This window comes from Macrotis lagotis, chromosome 2 (genome assembly GCF_037893015.1).
Source record: "Macrotis lagotis isolate mMagLag1 chromosome 2, bilby.v1.9.chrom.fasta, whole genome shotgun sequence".
In the NCBI taxonomy this organism is placed as follows: Eukaryota; Metazoa; Chordata; class Mammalia; order Peramelemorphia; family Peramelidae; genus Macrotis; species Macrotis lagotis.
Window position 1 is genome coordinate 245,530,464 of NC_133659.1, and position 20,183 is coordinate 245,550,646.

At 38.8% G+C, this 20,183-nt stretch overlaps 1 pseudogene; it reads right to left on the minus strand.

Annotated features, from left to right (window-relative positions):
• Positions 1 to 12,026: 12,026 nt before the first annotated feature.
• On the minus strand, positions 12,027 to 19,084 carry LOC141512152 (protein tweety homolog 2 pseudogene; annotated as a pseudogene).
• Positions 19,085 to 20,183: the final 1,099 nt, after the last annotated feature.

The following is a 20,183-nucleotide window of genomic DNA, read 5'->3' on the forward strand; positions in this document are numbered from 1 at the left end:
CCTCTTGCTTGCTTGCATTACATTCTTTGGAAATTGGTCCATATACACTTTCACAGATTTTCCCTTCATAGGGATGATGAGAAAATTATTTCTTTCAGAAATCTTTCCTGACTGAAACAGAAATCATCAGAACGTAAGTTCAAAGTAATCTTAGCTTATGGAATTAAAAATTTTGTTTTGATTTTCTATAGAAGGATATTTTAAATTCTAGATTCTCAAAATCAAAAGGAAAAAAGAAAATTTTAGGAATATCTGTTAATTTGTATTAAACACACACACACACACACACACACACACACACACACACACACACACACACACACTCAGCCAGCACTGAACAAAGGAACATATAGGTATAGAATAAAAAGTGAATGTAGAAAGTGGTAAAGGGGTCACATGAGAGAATAATAAGTTGTAAATATTCTATATATTTCAGTGAATGTTATCCAATGTATCAATCCAACACATTAAAGATTTGGGATAGAAGTAAAGATTCTGGATATATATTTAGAACACATATTGTTGATTTTGTTTTTCTAGAGAAATTAAAATCAAACAGGAGCTTTCAACAAAAGCAGCCTGGGAAATAAAAGATCAGAAATTTTTCAATGAAATCAAAAAGATATACTCCATGATGAGAGATCTCATTTCATGAGTACTTTACCCCCTTTTTGTTCACAAGGATTTAGTCAGTTCCTGTTTGTGTAAAATCTCCAGAAAATTGGGAATGTAGTGAGGATAATGTAGGAAAGACATCAAAGCAATGTCCTCAGCTTGGGAATTGCTAGCAGTTTTGGTGGGAATTTCCAAACTTAAAAACAAGATGATTTTGCAGACAATCAAGGTTTCTTAACTGTCAGAATTCCTAATTAGGGAAGACTTTTCTTTATAAGTATTATAAAGTTAAAATTTCCAACTGGCAGTAGTGACATAAATTTGCTATTTTTTCCAAGATGACTAATGCTTAGAGCAAGTCAATTTTCCAGCATCAGCAATTTGAAACACCAGTAAATTTCATGAAATTTATCATAGCAATTGTTTTATAGAAAGTGATTTGCAAAGCTTATTGATATCTTATGTATTTATAAGCTAGTTATTCTCAGGTTCAAGTCTATACTTTCATTATTCAGTGGTTCTTTGTAATACAAAAATACATGCAAAATTACACATGCAAATAAACTTTCTTAGAGATATAAGCCAATATAGACGTATTTTTTATCCCTTCTTATTCATTTATTCCACTTATGTATAGAGATAGTTTTCAACACTCATCTTTTTGCAAGCTTGAGTTTGACATTTTTCTACCACTCTCTCTTCCCTTCCCCTCCTCCTCCCCATGGCAGTGAAAAATCTGATATAGGTTATACATGCACAATCATGTTAAATATCTTTCCAAAATAGGCAAGCTTCTTATTTTGGGGGAAGAGGCCTGCTCACAGACTTTCACAGGTCTCCTTATGCTAGTGGCAAAGTTCTTGTTCTCCTCTGTTCACTCAGCATCAGTTCATGCAAGTCTTTCCAGGCTATTCTGAACTCCTGTCCCTCATGATTTCTTATTCAACAATAGTGTTATGCCATTCCCCAATTGATGGGCATTCCCCTCATTTTCCAACTCTTTGCCACTACAAAAAGACCTGCTTTAAATAGTTTTGTACATGTGGAGGTTTTTATCCTTTTTTGGTGATCTTTTCGGGATACAGACCTAGTAGTGGTATTACTGGATCAAAGGATAGACACATTTTTATTGCTCTTTGGTTGTAATTCCAAATTGCTCTCTAGAAAGTCTGGATCAATTCACAACTTTACCAACAATGGATTAGTGTCCCATAATCATTTTCCTTTTAAATTATATTTGCCAATCTGTTAAATGTGAGGTAGTACTTCAGAGTTGCTTTAATTTGTATTTTTCTAACCAATAATTTAGAATTTTTTTCAAATGACTATATAAATATATATGCATATGTGTATATATATATATATATATATATATATATATATATATCTTTAATTTCTTCACTTGGAATTGCCTTTTCATATCCTTTAACCATTTATGAATTCAAGAATGACTTGTATTCTGTTTTTTTTATTTTTTATTTTAGGTTTTTGCAAGGCAAATGGGGTTAAGTGGCTTGCCCAAGTGACTAGCCCACACAGCTAGGTAATTAAGTGTCTGAGGCCAGATTTGAACTCAGGTACTCCTGACTCCAGGGCCAGTGCTCTATCCACTGTGCCACCTAGCCGCCCCATGACCTATATTTTTGATAAATTTGACTCAGTTCTCTAGATATTTTTACAAATGAGTTGTCAGAAACACTAGTTGTAAAACTTGTTTCCTAAATTTTAATTTTAATTGCATTTTAGTTATGCAAAATCTTTTCAAATGAATTTAATCAAATCATCAGTTTTGAATTTTATAATGTTCTCTATCTCTTCTTTGCCCATAAATTGCTTCCCTTTCCATAGATCTGACACATAAACTATTCCTTGTTCTCCTAATTGGCTTATCTGGTGCAGTGGATAGAGCACTAACGTTGTAATCAGGAAGAGGGGAGTTCAAATCCATCCCCTGACACTTACTAGTTGTATAACCTTGGACAAGTTAGTTGATTGCCTCTCATCAAGGGCCATCTCCAGACATCCTGATTCATATCTGATCACTGGACTTGATGGCTTTGGAGAAGAAAGTGAAGTTGGTGACTTAGCACAACAATCCTCTCACTCAAATCCAATTCATGTGTTTGTCATGGCATCACCTCCCTGATGTTATGTTCTTTTTTGAGAATGAGGGTCAAACATAGTTGGCTTATGCTATCCCCTTTTATGTCTAAATCCTATACCCATTTCAACATTATCTTGGTATTGGGTATGAGGTGTTGGTCTATGCTTTTGCCACACTATCTTCCAGTTTCCCAGAGTTAGTGCTTAGCCCAGAAGTTGAAATCTTTGGGTATATCCAACAGTAGATTGCCATAGTCATTCATTGTTTCTTTTGCACCTAATGTTCTCTACTGATTTATCACTCTTATTTCCTAGCTGGTACCAAATAAATTTGATGACTGTTGCTTTATAATTTTAGATCTGGTATGGATAGGCCACCTTCTTTGCATTATTTTCATTAATTCTCTTGAGTTTTTTTTTTTTTTTTGCTTTTTTTGTTTTTGCAAAGCAATAGGGTTAAGTGACTTGTCCAAGATCACATAGTGACTGGAGGGGGTCTGAGGCCGGATTTGAACTCTGGTCCTCCTGATTCCAGGGTCCATGCTCTATCCATTGTGCTACCTATCTGCCCCAAATCTCTTTTGTTCCACCTTAGAATTTAGTTACTATTTTTTTTTCCAGATCAGTGAAGCAATTTTTTTTAGGTTTGATTAGTACAGGACTGAATAATTTAGACAAAATTGTCATTTTTATTATATTAGCTTGGACTGCTTATGAGCAGTTGATATCTTCTCAGTTATTTAGATATCATTTTATGTGAAAAGGGTTTTATAGTTTTCATATAGTTTCTGATCTGCCTTGGCAGGTGGACTCCCAGGAATTTAATGTTGTCTACTAACTTTATTTTTTAAAATTTTATTTATTTAGGGTTTTTTTCTTTTTTTGCAAGGCAAATGGGGTTAAGTGGCTTGCCCAAGGACACACAGCTAGGTAATTATGAAGTGTCTGAGATTGGATTTGAACCCAGGTACTCCTGACTCCAAGGCCGGTGCTTTATCCACTACACCACTTATCTGCCCCGTACTATTAACTTTAAATGGATTTTATCTATTGCTGCTGTAACTTGTTATATATAGAAATGCTGATGATTTTAGTTTATTTTATATCCTGCAACTCTGCTAAAGTTGCTAATAGGTTCAAGTAGTTTTTTTAGAATATTTTCCAGGATTCTCTAGGTAACCATCATATCTACAAAGAGTTTTGTTTCCTACTTGATCCTGGTGTATTATCCTAGTGTTTAACCTGCTGTAATTGCTTTGCTAATATTTAAATTTTTTCCATCCATATTCATTAGGGAAATTGGTCCATAGTTCTGTCTTGATTCTTCCTGGTTTATGTATCAGCACCATATTGGTGTCATGGATAGAATTTGGCAGAATTCAATCTATTTTTTCAAATAGTTTTTAGAATTGGAACTTATTGTTCCTTGAATGTTTGATCAAATGTACTTGTGAATCCATTTGGTCCTGGAAATTTTTCTTATTGTGCTCGTTGATGGCTTATTCACATTTTCTGAGATGAGATTATTTAATTTTTAATTTCCTCTTCTTTTAACCTGGGTAGTTTATTTTTTGCAAATATCCATCCATTTCACTTAGATTATCAAATTTATTGGTATAGAGTTGAGCAAAATAACTCCAAATTATCTTTTTGATTTCCTCATTGGTGGTGTATTCACGTTTTTCATTTTTGCTACTGGTAATTTGGTTTTCTTTTTTTAATCAAATTAATGAAAGCTTTATCTATTTTATTTATGAAACCAAATAGTTTTATTAGTTCAATAGTTTTTTAATTTAATTTCTCCCTTGATTTTCAGAATTTGTAATTTATTCTTTCTCTAGCTTTTTAGTTGCTTGCCCAATCATTGATCTCTTTTTTTATTCCTGTAAGTATTTAGCGATATAAAATTTCCCCTAATAGCTATTTTGGTTGTATTCCACAAATTTTCATGGTGTATGTGTCCCAGTCTTCTCACAGTCCCTCCAACATTTAATTATCTTTTTTCTTTTTTGTTACATTAGTCAGTCTGATAGTTTTGAGGTGGGTGCCTCACAATTGTTTTCATTTGAAATCCTCAGATCAACAGCGACTTAATTACATTATTTTCATGACTATAAATTCTTCAATTTATTTGTCTAAAAACTATCTGTTCATATCTATTGACTATTTACCAGTTAGGGAATGACTTGTATTCTTATAAATCTGATTGTTTCCTCTATAGTAGAGATATGAGACCTTTCTGTCAGAGATACTTGCTGCAAAAATTTCCTCCTATTTTTTGATTGAATTGGTTTTGTTTGTGTAAAAACTTTAAAATTTTCTATCATAAAAATTAGCCATTTTATATTTTATGATGCTCTCCATATTTTTAGTTTTAGATTCTTTATCCATAAATCTGAATAGGTAAATTATTCAGAGCTTTCTTTATTGACTTATGACAACACTATGTGTGAATCATATATCCCTTTTGATCTTATGTATGATGTAATTCTAAGTCTACTTTGTGCCTAGTTACTTAGTTTTTCTTGCTTGTCTAGAACCAGGAATCTTACTCCTACTCATTATATTCTAGGTTTCCTTGTTTCAGGCCCTTGTGGGTTTTCTGGCTTTTATTGTCTTCATCTTCCTGCCTCCCCCACTCCCTTTTTAACTAGGACCAAAGAATTTTGATGAGGAATGCTTTAGGATATAGTCTGTAATGCAATAATAGTGGACCCTTTGAATCATTTGTTTTAATCAAAACTTTCCAATGAATTTCCAATATATTTATTTTTTTGATCTTATGTCTTTTTCCTCAATCTTTGTACTTTTTTGTCTCTTTTTCATTTTTGGCACAGTGGAGATTCCTTTCCACATATATTTTCTCCTGTTCAACCTTTCCTGATACTGCTGTTGCTTAGTTCCCCTCCTACTCATTTGGAAACTTGATATTTCTCTATTTTGCTTGTCTTCCATCTCTCAGTAAGATTGAATTTCCTCCAGCATTTTGGCTGGTATAGTTTCTCTCTACCCCTTTCTTTCCTGTTGATATCAGTTCCCTTTAGGTGCATGATTATCTCTCTGCAGAAATGTCCCTACTGTATAGATTTAAACACAATCTGTCTCTTGAATTTAAATACAATCAATTATTTGACATCAATATTATTTTCAATACATCCAAATCATCTACCTCCAAACCCCCCTCACTTCAATTAACTTTGCTGCATCCACTGAGGACAATATCTTCTTTCTAGTCACACACATCTCTGCTCTCAGAGTCATTTCTGACTCTTCACTCTCTCTTAGGTCTGGTATTATGTTTCAATATCATATCAGTTATCAAAGCTTGTCACATCAACCCCTGTAACAATGGTGACATTTCTACCTTTGTTTCTACTCACAAGAACCTAAGAACATAATGTACCATGTATCAACTCTTTCCTGGAATAGAGGGAAAAACAAATTGTTTTAAAAATAAAAAAATTAACATTTGTTAGGAAATCACAATTACTCCTAGTGTTACTCCTCCCTTTCATAGATTCACACATATATTACAAGAAATATTTTAAAAGAATAAGAGAGATAAAAAAGAAAAACAATTAGGAAAATCTATCCATGCAGGAAGATTTAAGGAATACATTGAAAATTTGCATGAACTGATACATAGTGAAGTAAGCAGAGCCAGGAGAATGTTGTACACAGTAGCAGCAATTATTTTACCATAATCATTTCAGTTATTGTCTTTCTTGATCTTTCCATAGTCTTTGGCACCATTGATTATTAGATTCTCTCGAACAGGCATTCTTCCCTGGATTTTTGTGCCAATACTTCCACCAAAGACTTTTCCTATTCATTTTATCATTCCATTTGAGGCTCCTTTTGTAGCTACTAAATCCAACACATGACCTTCAGAATCAGTGTATCTTCTAAGGTGTTGTTCCCAGTTAAACCATCTATTGCCAAGCCTTTTCAGTTTTACTTATGTAATATTTCTCTTATAAATATGCTCTCCACTTCCTCAGTCTTCACTATGGTACTGAGTTCTCTACCTTGTCCCCAGATGATTGCAAGAGCATCTCCTGTACTCATTTCTCCCTCCATTTCAATCCCTTCTATTTTACCAAAATATTGACCTGACTATATCTAATCCCTATTCATTAAAATCCAGAGGCTCCTGTATAATATAAACACTTGTATCTTTGGCTTTTAAAATCCTTTATCAACAGTCTTTTTTTCCCCAGTCTATCCAGTCTATGATTTACTCTCCTCTGAGTAAGATCTGGAGAATTGGGGCAGCTTGCTCTCCCTTGGACAACACCTTCCCACCTCAGTCTCTGTTGCCACTGTCTACAAAGTTCTGTTTTCACCTCAATCATCTGCCTTTCAAGTGCTCCAACTATTTGCTTTCTTTTTTTTTTTTTTTTGCAAGGCAAACCGGGTTAAGTGGCTTGCCCAAGGCAACACAATGAGGTAATTATTAAGTGTCTGAGGCCAGATTTGAACTCGGGTACACCTGACTCCAGGGCTGGTTCTATATCCACTGTGCCACCTAGAAACATATTTGGAAGAAGATATATATATATATATATATATATATATATATATATATATATATATATATATATATCCAGATACAGAATTGTGGGATTAGTAAATTAAAGGGTATGGTTTTTTGAACAACTTTTCTTTTGCAAGTCCAAATGTTATCACTGCTTATCTTTCCCTAGTTTCATCATCATTCCTGTTCCCATATTTTATCATTTTTACTGAAATTATTTGGATCAAGTGTTAAAATCAGTTGATATTTTTCATTTGTAGGATCCTTTCTCATAGGGTTGTTGGTCTAAAATTCTTAGAACCAATTTTGTATATTGGAAAATTTTCCACTGAAAAAGTGAACACCAAAAATCAAAGTCTTAATCAAAATTTTTTGTCTTGTAAGATGAATAGCGAACAAAAGTTTGCTAATGTAATACAGTTAAATTATTTATTTTTACTTATGGGATGAACCACTTGTTTGTGAATCTTATTGTTCCTTTCTTATACTAAGGCTAACTATGTTTCTGGAGTTTCCTTTGGTAGATTGTGTATGATGAAATTCTTTTACAATGTTTTATTTTTCTGACAAGATCCAAATTTTATCTTTCCTTTTCCCCTCTACCCACCCTGAGTTGATATGCAAGTTGATATTTTATATTCATATGCCATCATGTAAATCTCCATTTTCTTTATTTTGTACAAAAAGACTCAAAAAGAAGAAGAGAAAAAAGAGAAAGAAACAAAGTAGCATGGTTCAGACTGCAATCAGATAACATCACATCTTTCTTTGGAGGTGGATGGCATGTTTGATTATGAGTCTTTTGAGATTGTCTTGAATTACTGTCCTGCTGTTAATAAGCTAAGTCATTCATAGTTAACCAGTGTAAAATAATTGCCCTCACTGTGTATAACATTTTTCTGGTTCTCCTCACTTCTCTATTCATCAGTTCATGTAAGTCTTAATATGTAAGTCCTTATTTGTCATTATTATAATACCTACATAATAATGTATTTCTTGAATTCTTTTCTTCATTTACTACATCTTCTTTTCTTCATTACAATTTTTTAGTAGAAATATTTTAGTACAATTAGATTCCTTTCATTTTTGTGTGTTTTTTTTCTAAGTGAAATTTCATTTTATTTTTACAATTACATGCAATGGTAGTTTTTCAATATTCATCTATTTGCAAATTTATAAATTCCACATTTTTCTACCACCTCCACATGGTAGTGAAGAGTTTGGTAAAAGCTGTACATGTACATTCATGTTTAATATGTTTACATTTTAACATGTGGGGAAAGGAAGGAAAAACGAAGTTTTAAAAAGTGAACATAGTAGGCATTCAGACTCTGTACTTTTTCCTCTAAATTTAGATAGCATTGTCCATAGCAGATGTTTCAGAATTGTTTGTTCTCTTGGTGGTTCTTAGTTCATGTAATTCCAAGTAAGTTTGACCACTCATGAATAACTTTTCATATAACATGACTTGTTTATTTCTAGTTCTTGGCCACTACAAAAACAGCTGATTTAATATTTTTGAACATATGATACTTATCCAATTTTTATGATTTCTTTGGAATAATGACCTAGTCATATTGTTGGGGGAAAAGGTATGATAAGTTTTATTGATCTTTTTGAGGCTAGTTCCACATTGCTTTCCAGAATGACTGGATTAGTTCAAAGCTCCAAAAATGTACTAATATCCCGATTTTTCCACATCCTCTTCAACATTGATCTTTGTTATCTTGGCCAATCTGATAGAATGAAGTGGTACCTCATAGTTGTTTTAATTTACATGTCTCTATAATGATTTGGAGCAGTTTTTCATATGACTGTAGCTTGGAATGAAGTAGTACCTCATAGTTGCTTTAATTTACATTTCTCTAATCTATAATGATTTGGAGCAGTTTTTCATATGACTATAACTTTACTTCATCTGAAAAATGTCATTGGGGACTAACTTGTAATCTTATAAATTTGATTCAATTCTCTATTTAAAAAAATGAGACACAGTTAGTTGGTGCAGTGGATAATTGACTTACAGTTGTTGCCCTTTATATTCAAATTCTGTACCCATTTTGACCTTATTTTGGTAAAGGGTATGGCATGTAGCTCTATGCCTAGTTTTTGCTACATTATTCTCCAAATAGTTCTTATCCCAGAAACTGTCTTTGGATTTGTCAAATAGTCATTTACTACTGTTTCTTTTGTACCAACTCTAATCTATCTTAACCAGTACCAGGCAGTTTTAATGACTGTCACTCTGTAGTTTTAGATCTGATACAGCTAGGTCATCTTGCCTTACATTTACTTTGTCATTAATTCCCTTGATATTCTTGACCTTTTCTTTGTAAAATGGTTTTTGGTAGTTTTATTGGTATTGTTTTATTAGCTCATCCTAACCATGAACATGTTAGGATGTTTCATATTCATATGCCATAATGGCATATGAATATAAAACAATTGCCATGAGCAATTGATGTTTTTCCAACTGATAGATTTGGCTTTATTTGTGTGAAAAACATTTTATAATTATCTTCATATAGTTTCTGGGTTTGTTTTGGGAGGTAGGATTCTGAAGTATTTTATGTTGTGTATAGATACAGCAGGATTTATGTGGGTTTATTTTATATACTGCTACTTTGATGAAGGTATTGTTTCAAAAAGAGAATAATAGAAAACCAACCAAAAGAACTAAGTATACCATTATATCTTATGCATACAAAGAGTGAAAGTTTTGCTTCCTCATTGCCAATTCTTTTTCTTTTTTAGTACAAGTGTTTATTTCTTTCTCTTGGGCAGGTACATCCACATTCAGGCAGAAGTTTCCCCATTTTGCTCCTGCAGGAGCCACAAAAGAATGTTCTACTTACATGCATTAAAAATAGTTGTCCTAGTCACAATGATGAATGTTAAGAAGCAAAACATTGTGTAAATGGTCAATCCAATCACATAGCACATGGTCATGGACATACAAAGGATGGATGATATACAGTATATACAGGCTGGTATTAGTGAGGGATACAATGAGGGACACAGTGATAGACCAGTAGCTCCCATGGAAGAACCCTGGGTTGGGGTGGCTTGGTTTGTCAATCAATGCTGGTTTTAGCTTCCCAAAAAACCCCAATATTTCATACTATCAGCATTGTTATTCTACCAAGGGACCTCTTCTAAAAACAACAAAGGAGTCCCTGATCCCAAGCCAAAGCAGAATTTTGTTTCTACTCCAAGAGGAGACTTGAGTATATGTACACTTTGGGTTAGAAGAAGATTGGAAGTACCACAGACCCTAATCTTTAATCCTCAGGAGAGGGAAGATGGGGAGAGTGTTATTTCCTCCTGACCTGAGAACCTTTTTTCACAATGTAGGTGAGGCTGATAGCATAGTATATGAAAGAATGAATGAAAATGTGCCAATGGTAGGGAAGAGGTGTGACAGTAGAAGACACATTTTCCTATTTGTTGACAAGACCCCACATCTTCCTCTTGAAAAAGAGAAAATTTTGTGTGGAAATAAGCATGAAAAAGTAATCTGTCTCTTTCACTTCTTCTCCAGTGTCAAAATTCAGTTCCCTTATCCTAGTTAGCTGTTTCTCTTGTTAAAGAGAATTTCTCCCTAAGTGGGATGAAACCAGGATTCTCTGCAAGCATTGGTGGATGTTTCACTCTTAAGTTTTCCATTGTATTTTATTAAAAAAAAATCTGCTAAGCCCAAGGGAGCTGATCATACCAAGAATAATACCAATATACATTTTCTAAATGTAGTAAATTAACTTGAAATCCCACATGTTAAAAGGAGAATGTACTGAAGGTTTCTCCTCTTTAGATAACCAATGAAAAAAACTGAAGGAAAAAATATGCCTTTTCAAATGTTTCCATGAACACCTGAGACCAGTTCTCTGATAAGTTCAGAGAAGAATTTATATCTGTGGAGGAAAACAAGGTGGTCAAAGACATAGGAAGGATGGGTGTTCAATGGCAAACATGCATGATGCATGTGTATACAATGGAGGAGACCAAATCAGGCTCAAATCCCAATTCTAAAGTCTGGAAGAATATCAATGTGCACTATCCAAAGCTATCCCTTTTTTCTGTCTCTAGCACCTTCCCATTCCCACATTCTATACTCAACAAACTTACTTCTACACTGTAAGAATGCTGATATCAAAGAGTCATTGTGGCCCTATAGTCTTATTTATTTGGACAGTATTAAACTACTCATTTCACATTTAACTTCTCTTTTAAAAAAAAAGTTAAAAAAATAACAAAAGAAAAACTCTTCCCTCTATTTCAGGCAAGTTAAAAAAAATCTCTACTAATTAGTGCAGTTAGGAAGGAGAGGAAAGAGGAGATTATTAAGAAATCTTATCAGCTGTCCTTTTCGACTCCAAATAACTATCAAAATGTAACAAAAGACAATGTCCTCAATGAAGGTCCAAGGAGAGACATTTCTTTCCCCAGGACTGCAGCATCTGGTCCTGGTCAGGTCTCCCACCTTTTCTTTGAAAGAAGAAAATGAATGAAGTTATAGCTTGGAGAAAAGCAGCTTCTAGGTTCCTACCATAGTACCATTTCCAATATGAAGTGAAAGATGGCTGGGGATGGTTAAGCATGCAAACTCTAGAGAGTACCACCATCTTCTCTCTTCCTGTGGTTGGTAGTCTGCCATATTCCAACACTCCAGTCTTGTTCAGAAGCCTGCCCTCCCTTGAATCAGCTCATGTTCCCTTCAACTGAGCTTGTTTCATTCCCTTAGTTCATGCATTTTTCTAGTTTTCTTTAATTTCTACTCAAGAAATAATAGCTTGTGTTTTCTTCCAGAAAAAAAAAAAGAAACCACTGGAAGACTATTGGGCTGGAAACTCATTCCGTAATGCCTCATATGCTCATCAGCGATGGAAAGATATGTTGCCCTCATGCTGGGAGTGTACGTGGGAGGAGGAGAGGCTCTTCCAATCAGCGGGACATTTTCGTAGCATGGGTTCCCACCAAAGAGCATTGTTTGATTCATGTATTCTGAGACAGGGCCATTTGAGACTGTCTGGACTGGAGGATGTAGGCTGGTCTGGCTGCCCAGGCTGCTGCTGTAACTACAAAAACTTCGAAGTTGTCCATGGGTTGGGTTGTGAGCAGCGATGCGATGGGCCTGGGGATTGAAAGGGTCATATTCATCAATGTCATCATAGCTCCTGTCCCTGACAGTCAAATACTTCCAGGCCTGAGGGCCTCCCTGCACAGATCATGGTGGAGAAGGCCATGGCAGCCAAAAGAGAGAACAGGCCAAGATAGAGCAGCCCTTCAACATCATCATAGCAGATACCAATTAAGGAATCAAGATAATCCTTGTGAAGTCCTCTAACATGGCAGTCAACTGGTGGAGGCTGGCCTCAGATGAGTTCAGCAGTTGTATCCCAAGCAGATCCTTCTCTGCTGTGGGTAACAAGGGCACAGCAAACTGTAATAGGCCAAGAACTTGGATCTGCATTGTCATCAATGATTGCTGGAAGATGGTCAGTGCCTGTTGAAATGGGTTACTCAGGCCCTGGCTGCAATACAAGTAGTAGTGGGTTATCTCTGTGTTCATCTTGTTCTGTGTAACATTAAGGATGAACTTGTCAGGAGCTACACAGAAATCACTGGTGCCCACTGCAGCTGCTGTGTCTGCAGCCAGTGAGGCCCAACTGAGGAGGAGTGTAAGCAAACCACAGCAAAGCATCGTAGCTAGGAGACATTTGGAATGCTTAGCTAGACCTAAGCAGGTGATGAGGCAGATAACCAGGTCCAAGATAAAAAGTAAGAGATAAGAGAGACACCTGTAATATTCCACACAGATGGTCTTGTTGGCCACCTCTGTCAGCTTCATACTAACATCCCTCCACACAGGCAGGCCGGAGAGCTGTAGGATAATGTTGCCAGACGTCTGCTGCACGAACTTCAATGTCTGGATATAGTCACCTCTAGTGGCAAAGATCTCACTGAGTCTTGCCAAGTGCTGCTCCAGATTCCCCTTCATATTTTTTTTTAGGTTTTTGCTAGGCAATGGGGTTAAGTGGCTTGCCCAAGGCCATACAACTAGTTAATTATTAAGTGTCTGAGGCTGGATTTGAACTCAAGTATTCCTGACTCCAGGGCCGGTGCTCTACCACTTTGCCACCTAGCGGCCCCAATCACCTTCATTTTCATTGTGGTGTGTCGGGGTCTTCTTCCCTGGACTCCCGAGTGAGCTCCTCAGTGGGCACTGCTTCAGGCGTCCCTGGTTTTTCCCTCCCCCGGGGATCAGCGAGGAGGGACTCAGGCAGACACTTCTTCAGGAGGCATATGTTTTATTAGGTGCAGAGGGATCCCCCGAATAGCTCAGGGCGCTGGATAATATAGGGAGTTATTTCCGGGCTGCCACCCCAATCCACCCCGAGGGCAGAACCTACCACCCGATTGGAGCAATGGACACAGGCCAACCAGGCGAAGCCACTGCTCCCCTTAAGGAGCCGTGTCTTCTCTGGGTTGGTCTGACCTCACTCCCGGGGAGGTCCTATCCACCCAGGCGGTCAGGGCCGACCCCCGACAACTCCCCCTTTTTGTTTGACATGAGTATGTCTGCCTTGAGTTGCTCAAGGGCCCAACGCCCCATTTTTATAAACAGAGAAAAAAGAAGGGGAATGGATCGGGAGTCAATGGGTTTTAATCTGCTTAATATTCCTAGTATACTTAGCCATTTATGTGCCATCTTTGGTTTCTGCGTCTTGTTGAGGCGCTTCCGTCTGCTTTTTTGGTGGTTTCTCTTTATCTTCTGTACAGGTCCTGGTCCACCTGGTGGGCACCCAGCGTGTCCCTTCACCTGTGTGGAGACTCAAGAATCCCTTTCCCCATACCATCACCTGGGCGGGACCATGCCACTGTCCTTCCTCATCTCTCCACCATACTGTTGTGGGTTTATTTTTTGTTAGGTTTTTTGTCTGTGTGTGTGTTTCTTGTGTTAGTGGAGTTTGTGGAGGTAGTATTTGTTTCATAGCAGGGGTAATGCCCTGATCATCACCAATCAAGTAATTCCTGGTGAAGACCGCAGTTGCTACCTGAACTGCAGTGAGTCTACCACGCACTCCCCCTTTTTGTTTAATGAGAGTGCGCTTCAAGGACTGATTGGCACGCTCCACGATGGCTTGACCGGTGGGGTTGTAAGGGATACCGGTAACATGAGTGACACCGAATTGGTGGCAGAAGTGAGCAAAAGCAGAGGAGGTATAGGCCGGGCCGTTGTCGGTTTTTAACAACCGGGGTATCCCGTGGGTGGCAAAGCAGTGAAGACAATGAGCTATCACATGGCGTACAGCCTCACCAGGCTGCAAAGTGGCCATAATAAAGTTAGAAAAAGTGTCCACAGTGACATGAATCAAGCTGGCCTGAAAGTGGGTGACATCCATCTGCCAAATATCATTAGGGGCCAGGCCCCGGGGGTTGGTGGCACGTACAGTCGGGGCAGGGCGAAAAGGGACACAATGCCTGCATTGTCGGACAATGCGATGTGCCTCTTCCTTAGGAAGACCATAGAGCCGTGCAAGTGTTTTTGCTGGGAGATGAAATGTGTCATGAACAATAGAAGGATCTGCATACATGACTATCTCACTTTTGATATCAGGGTCAAGGAGAGCCGAGTCAGCTATGGCATTCCCTGAGTAGATTGGGCCAGAAGTGGACACATGAGATCTGACATGTAAGACATAGAGGGGGTCAGAGCGGTGTAGGAGAGACCGTTGTGCTTGGTGTAAAAGATCTATGACTGCAGAATTGGACAAAGAAAGATCTGCTAGAGCTAGCTGTTGCAATAAAACAAAGCAGTAATAGCTATCAGTGATTAAGTTAAAAGGCTCATAAGCACACAGTTCTAAGGCTATCACAATGGCCTGCAATTCATTCTTTTGGGCTGAGGCATATGGAGTTTGTAACACCTTCAATATCTTCTTGTCTGGAATATAAATAGATGCTCTATGGTGTTTGGTAGCATCGGTAAAAACATTGACTCCCTGTACTGGTTGAGGAACTACTGGGTTGGAGGGATACTTCAAAGGGAGTTGCAACCATCCTCGTAATGAGGGAGGTGGATGACCCTGAGAAGTGGGATAAATAGACAATAACATGGCCCACTCCTCAGAGTTCTGTGCTAAATGAGTAAGTATTGCAGGATCTTCCTGGAGCAGTAACATAGGAATGGTGCCAAAAATAGTGATCGCAGCTTCTGCTGCTTTCAAAAGGAGTTGTGCATCCACTTCAAACCTAGAAGGTATAGACTTAATGGGTTTTGATGAATGTACCCATTGTAAAGGACCTGTAACTTGAAACACTACTCCGGCCTTACCCAATGAAGGATGACACACCAAAGTTACATAAACTGGAGCGGTTGGATCTAATCGGGCAACAGTTGATGTGGATGCCAAGTCCTGTATCTGGGTAACAGCTTCCATGGCTGCAGGGGTCCATGTACGGGGCGAGTTCAAATCAGATGAGCCTTTTAAGATATCATACAATGGATACATCATATCATTGGAAATAGGAACTACATTCCTTAGCCATTGGATTGAACCAATTAATTTCTGAAAGTCATTTAATGTAGAAACTTGAACTGTATCAATCTTAGGATATTTCTTCACTAAATCCTTGTATACCTGATGTCCTAAATATGTGTAAGGAGGTTCTGTTTGTATCTTTTCAGGGGCAACTTGTAACCCATATGCTGCTAGGGCTGAGGTAATCTTTTGTAAAATAAGCGAGACAACAGTCCGGTGGGATGCAGAAATTAATATGTCATCCATATAATGAATAATAATGGCTCCCGAGTGTTCTCGCCTAATGGGCATCAGAATCTGTGCAACATAAACCTGACATAGAGTGGGACTGTTTGCCATGCCTTGTGGAAGGACTTTAAACTGAAAACGCTGAGCAGGTTCTTGATAATTTACAGCAGGTACACTAAAGGCAAAGCGCTGTCTATCTACAGGGTTAAGGGGTATACTATAAAAACAATCCTTTATATCTATAACAGTTATGGGCCAAGTCTTTGGAATGGCAACTGGAGAAGGCAACCCAGGCTGGGTGGTACCCATAGGTTGTAAGGTGGCATTTACCTTTCTTAGATCTACTAACATTCTCCATTTCCCACTTTTCTTATTGATTACAAAAACTGGGGAATTCCATGGGCTGGTGGATGGCTCTACTTGTCCAGCCGATAAAAGTCCTTGTACTATGTTAGCAAGGGCCTGTAATTTCTCTTTGGTGAGGGGCCACTGATCTACCCAAACCGGTTTGTCAGATCGCCACGTCAGCGGTATGGGTTGCGGCCCTCCAGTGACCCCTAGTGGTTTAAAGCTGTGTCTGTAGTTAGGGACAAGCCCAAGGTTTGCAAAACATCCCTCCCCCATAGGGACATAGGAATAGGAAGTACCAAAGGGCGGAAGATCCCTGCCACATCATCACTTTTCCATTTTAGAAATCTTAGGGACCTTTTCGCCAAAGTACCTCCTGAAACTCCCGTGATGTCTTGGGGAGTTTTTGAAAGTTCCCAACAGGGCTGCCAATCTTTTGTGGATATGACTGAGACATCAGCACCTGTATCAATTAAACCTACAATCTCTCTTCCCTCCACTATAAGTGGTAAAGTGGGACGGTGGGCTGATATAGCCTGTGTCCAGGCCACAAATGTGTCCTCATGGGTACGCTCTCTCCAATCCTTATCTATCCAGGGGAGGGAAATAGCAAGAGCAACAGGCTCACCGCCTTTTAGCTCTATTGGGTAATGATGGGGATTTGTAACAGTTATAGAAGTCTGGCCTGGGCTTAGGAGCTGTGTGTGGACAATGACCTGGGGAGTGAGAGCAGTTCCAATCACTAAGCGGTGGAAGTCCCTAGGGGAGGCTTTAACAGTAGTCGTAGTCCATGGGCTCAATTCTGTGCTCTCTGAGAAGGGAATAGTAACCGAGGGATTTAATAGATCAGCCCTGGGGTCGAGCCCTCGGCTTCCCGACCCCTCTTCCCGTTTCCCTGCGGCCCATCATTGCTATACTTCTTATTTTTCTGTCTACAATGCTTTGCTATATGACCAGGTTTACCACAGACAAAGCACTTCATTGCACTCTTCTGGGAATTACGGCACTCAGCTTGAAAGTGACCGGCCTTCCCGCAGCGAAAACAGTTTCCTTTACCCTTTGATCTAGGCACTAAGCTTGTGGTTTGTAAAGCATTAACGAGGAGGTTAATAGAGGTTTGGAGAGGATGGGGGGGTTCCTCGTCTAGGGCCTTATCAATTATCTCCTCTAAGGAGGGGTCAGCAGGTGGAGTAGCTAGCAAGCCTTTTGAATGAGTTAGTCCTCCCTTTATTAACTGAATGATTAATGGTTGTGCTGCATTCCCTGTCCCGAATTTCCCTTCCACGGTGGTCTGCACTCTGCTGATAAAATCTACAGCAGACTCCTTATTTCTTTAAGGGTATTTGGGGGCTGGTTCCCTCAGGTCGTCAAGCCCCTCATCTGGGGGCGGGGGCCATTCAGGTTCCCCTAGTAACGAGGGCCCTGTTTGTGTTTCTCCAGGCACGGCTCCCAGTGGGGGCTGCGGGTCAAGAGCCGCAGCCACCACGGAGTAAATCACAAAGTCCGTGTCCGATAGAAAGCCAGGTTTTTCTGTGTTATAAGAGGCCATTTGAGTTCCTACCACTCTCCACTTCTGAGGGTCAATGCCGGTGTGGGAGACCCAAGGGGAGACAACCAATATTTTTTCCACCCAATCCCTACAGTCTTTTATACGGACTCTTATGCTATGAGTCTTTACTAGTGCATGTACTTGACATGCTAATACTCCTGAATCCTCTGGCTGTAAATGCTTAGACATTCCTTTGCCCATGTTTACTCCCTCTAGGTGTCCCGTGGACCTAGGGTGTTTGCCTCTTCTGTTTTTACTTAAACAGGCTTACCTCACTCGGCGGGGTCTTCGGGTGTCCCTGTTCGGGCGCCAGTTCTGTCCGGGGTCTTCTTCCCCGGACTCCCGAGTGAGCTCCTCAGTGGGCACTGCTTCAGGCGTCCCTGGTTTTTCCCTCCCCCGGGGATCAGCGAGGAGGGACTCAGGCTGACACTTCTTCAGGAGGCATATGTTTTATTAGGTGCAGAGGGATCCCCCGAATAGCTCAGGGCGCTGGATAATATAGGGAGTTATTTCCGGGCTGCCACCCCAATCCACCCCGAGGGCAGAACCTACCACCCGATTGGAGCAATGGACACAGGCCAACCAGGCGAAGCCACTGCTCCCCTTAAGGAGCCGTGTCTTCTCTGGGTTGGTCTGACCTCACTCCCGGGGAGGTCCTATCCACCCAGGCGGTCAGGGCCGACCCCCGACAGTGGTGCCTGAAACCAGTTCATCAATCCCTGAGAAGGTGTGATTGGCATTATCCAAGGAATAGATTAATTGGTATACTCCATCATTGGTCTTGCTGTTTCCATAGAAACCAACTCCCACTGCAGCACAGCAGATGAGTCCAGCTACCACAGAAGTCCAAGTGATACAGGAAGATTTAGGCTGCTTGGTCTGTACCTCCTCATCTTGGTTGCAGCAGCATAAACAAATCAGATAGACTGTGGTGAAGATCAAGTTCAGGCCCAAGCAGATGCCAGCCACAAGACCCGGTAACAGTAGGGACTCCTGGTAGCTGGGATCCTGGGGGCTGAAGGCGCTGTCCGCGGGCTACAGATTCAGGTGCGGGAAGCCGTGCAGCCAGACGGCCCACCAGGGCGCGATGTAGTCCACCCGGGCGGCGGGCATGGCTTGGAGTGTGCGGCCGGCTGGTGGAGCAGCCGCGGCAGCCCGAACCACCGCGCGGGGCGTTCTCCTGGCCTGGCCCGCCCTCATTGCCAATTCTAATTCCTTAAATTTCTTTTTCTTATTGCTAAAGCTAACATTTCTAATCCTATATTGAATAATAGTGGTGATAATGGGTATCCTTGTTTCACCCCTGTTTTTATTGGAAATATTCCTTATATATAATGCTTGTTGATGGCTTTTAATGAAAATGGATGTTTTATTTTATTTTTTAGCATCTATTGAGTTACTCATATGATTTCTATTGGTTTTGTCATTGATAGTTCGTGTTTTCCTAATATTGAACCATTTCTGTTGACCTGGTATAAATCCTACTGTTATTCTGGTAATATCGAAGTCCTTTAGGGAATTAATCTATAGTTTTGTTTCAGTCATTAGACCATATTTATGTCATAAAAGAAATTTAGCAGAACTATTTTTTCAAATAGTGGTGAATCCATTTGGCCTTCGAGATTTTCTCTTAGGGAGTTTATTATATATTTTATTTTCTCTTCTATTAATTTGTAAATATTCATCCACTTCACTTAGTCAAATTTATTGGCATACAGTTGGGCAAAATAACTCCAAATTATCACTTTAGGTGAATTCTCCCTTTCCATTTTTGATGCTGGTTATTTGGTTTTCTTCTTCCTCTATTTTTTATCGGATTAACTAAAGGTTTGGCTATTTTCTTGGTTTTCTTGTTTTCAATTTTATTTTTATCTCCTTTGAGTTCCAGAATATGTAATTTGGTATTTAATTGGGGATTTTTAATTTGTTCTTTTATGATGTCTCATTGTTGATTATTTCCATTAATTTTTTTTGCTTGATTCACTTTTTTATATTAGGTCATTCAGTTTCCAATTAGTTTTTGGTTTATCTCTCCATGGTCCATTATTACAAGCAATTTTTACTGCATCATGATCTGAAAAGGATGCATTTACTATTTCTGCCTTTTAGCATTTGGTTGTAAAGTGGTATTTTTTTTTTTGCTGAAGTTTTGGTATAGGTGCCAATGTACCACACAGAAAAAGGTATATTCCTTCTTTTCCCCATTCAGTTTTCTCCAGAGGTCAATCATATCTAACTTTTCTAAAATTCTATTTGTCTT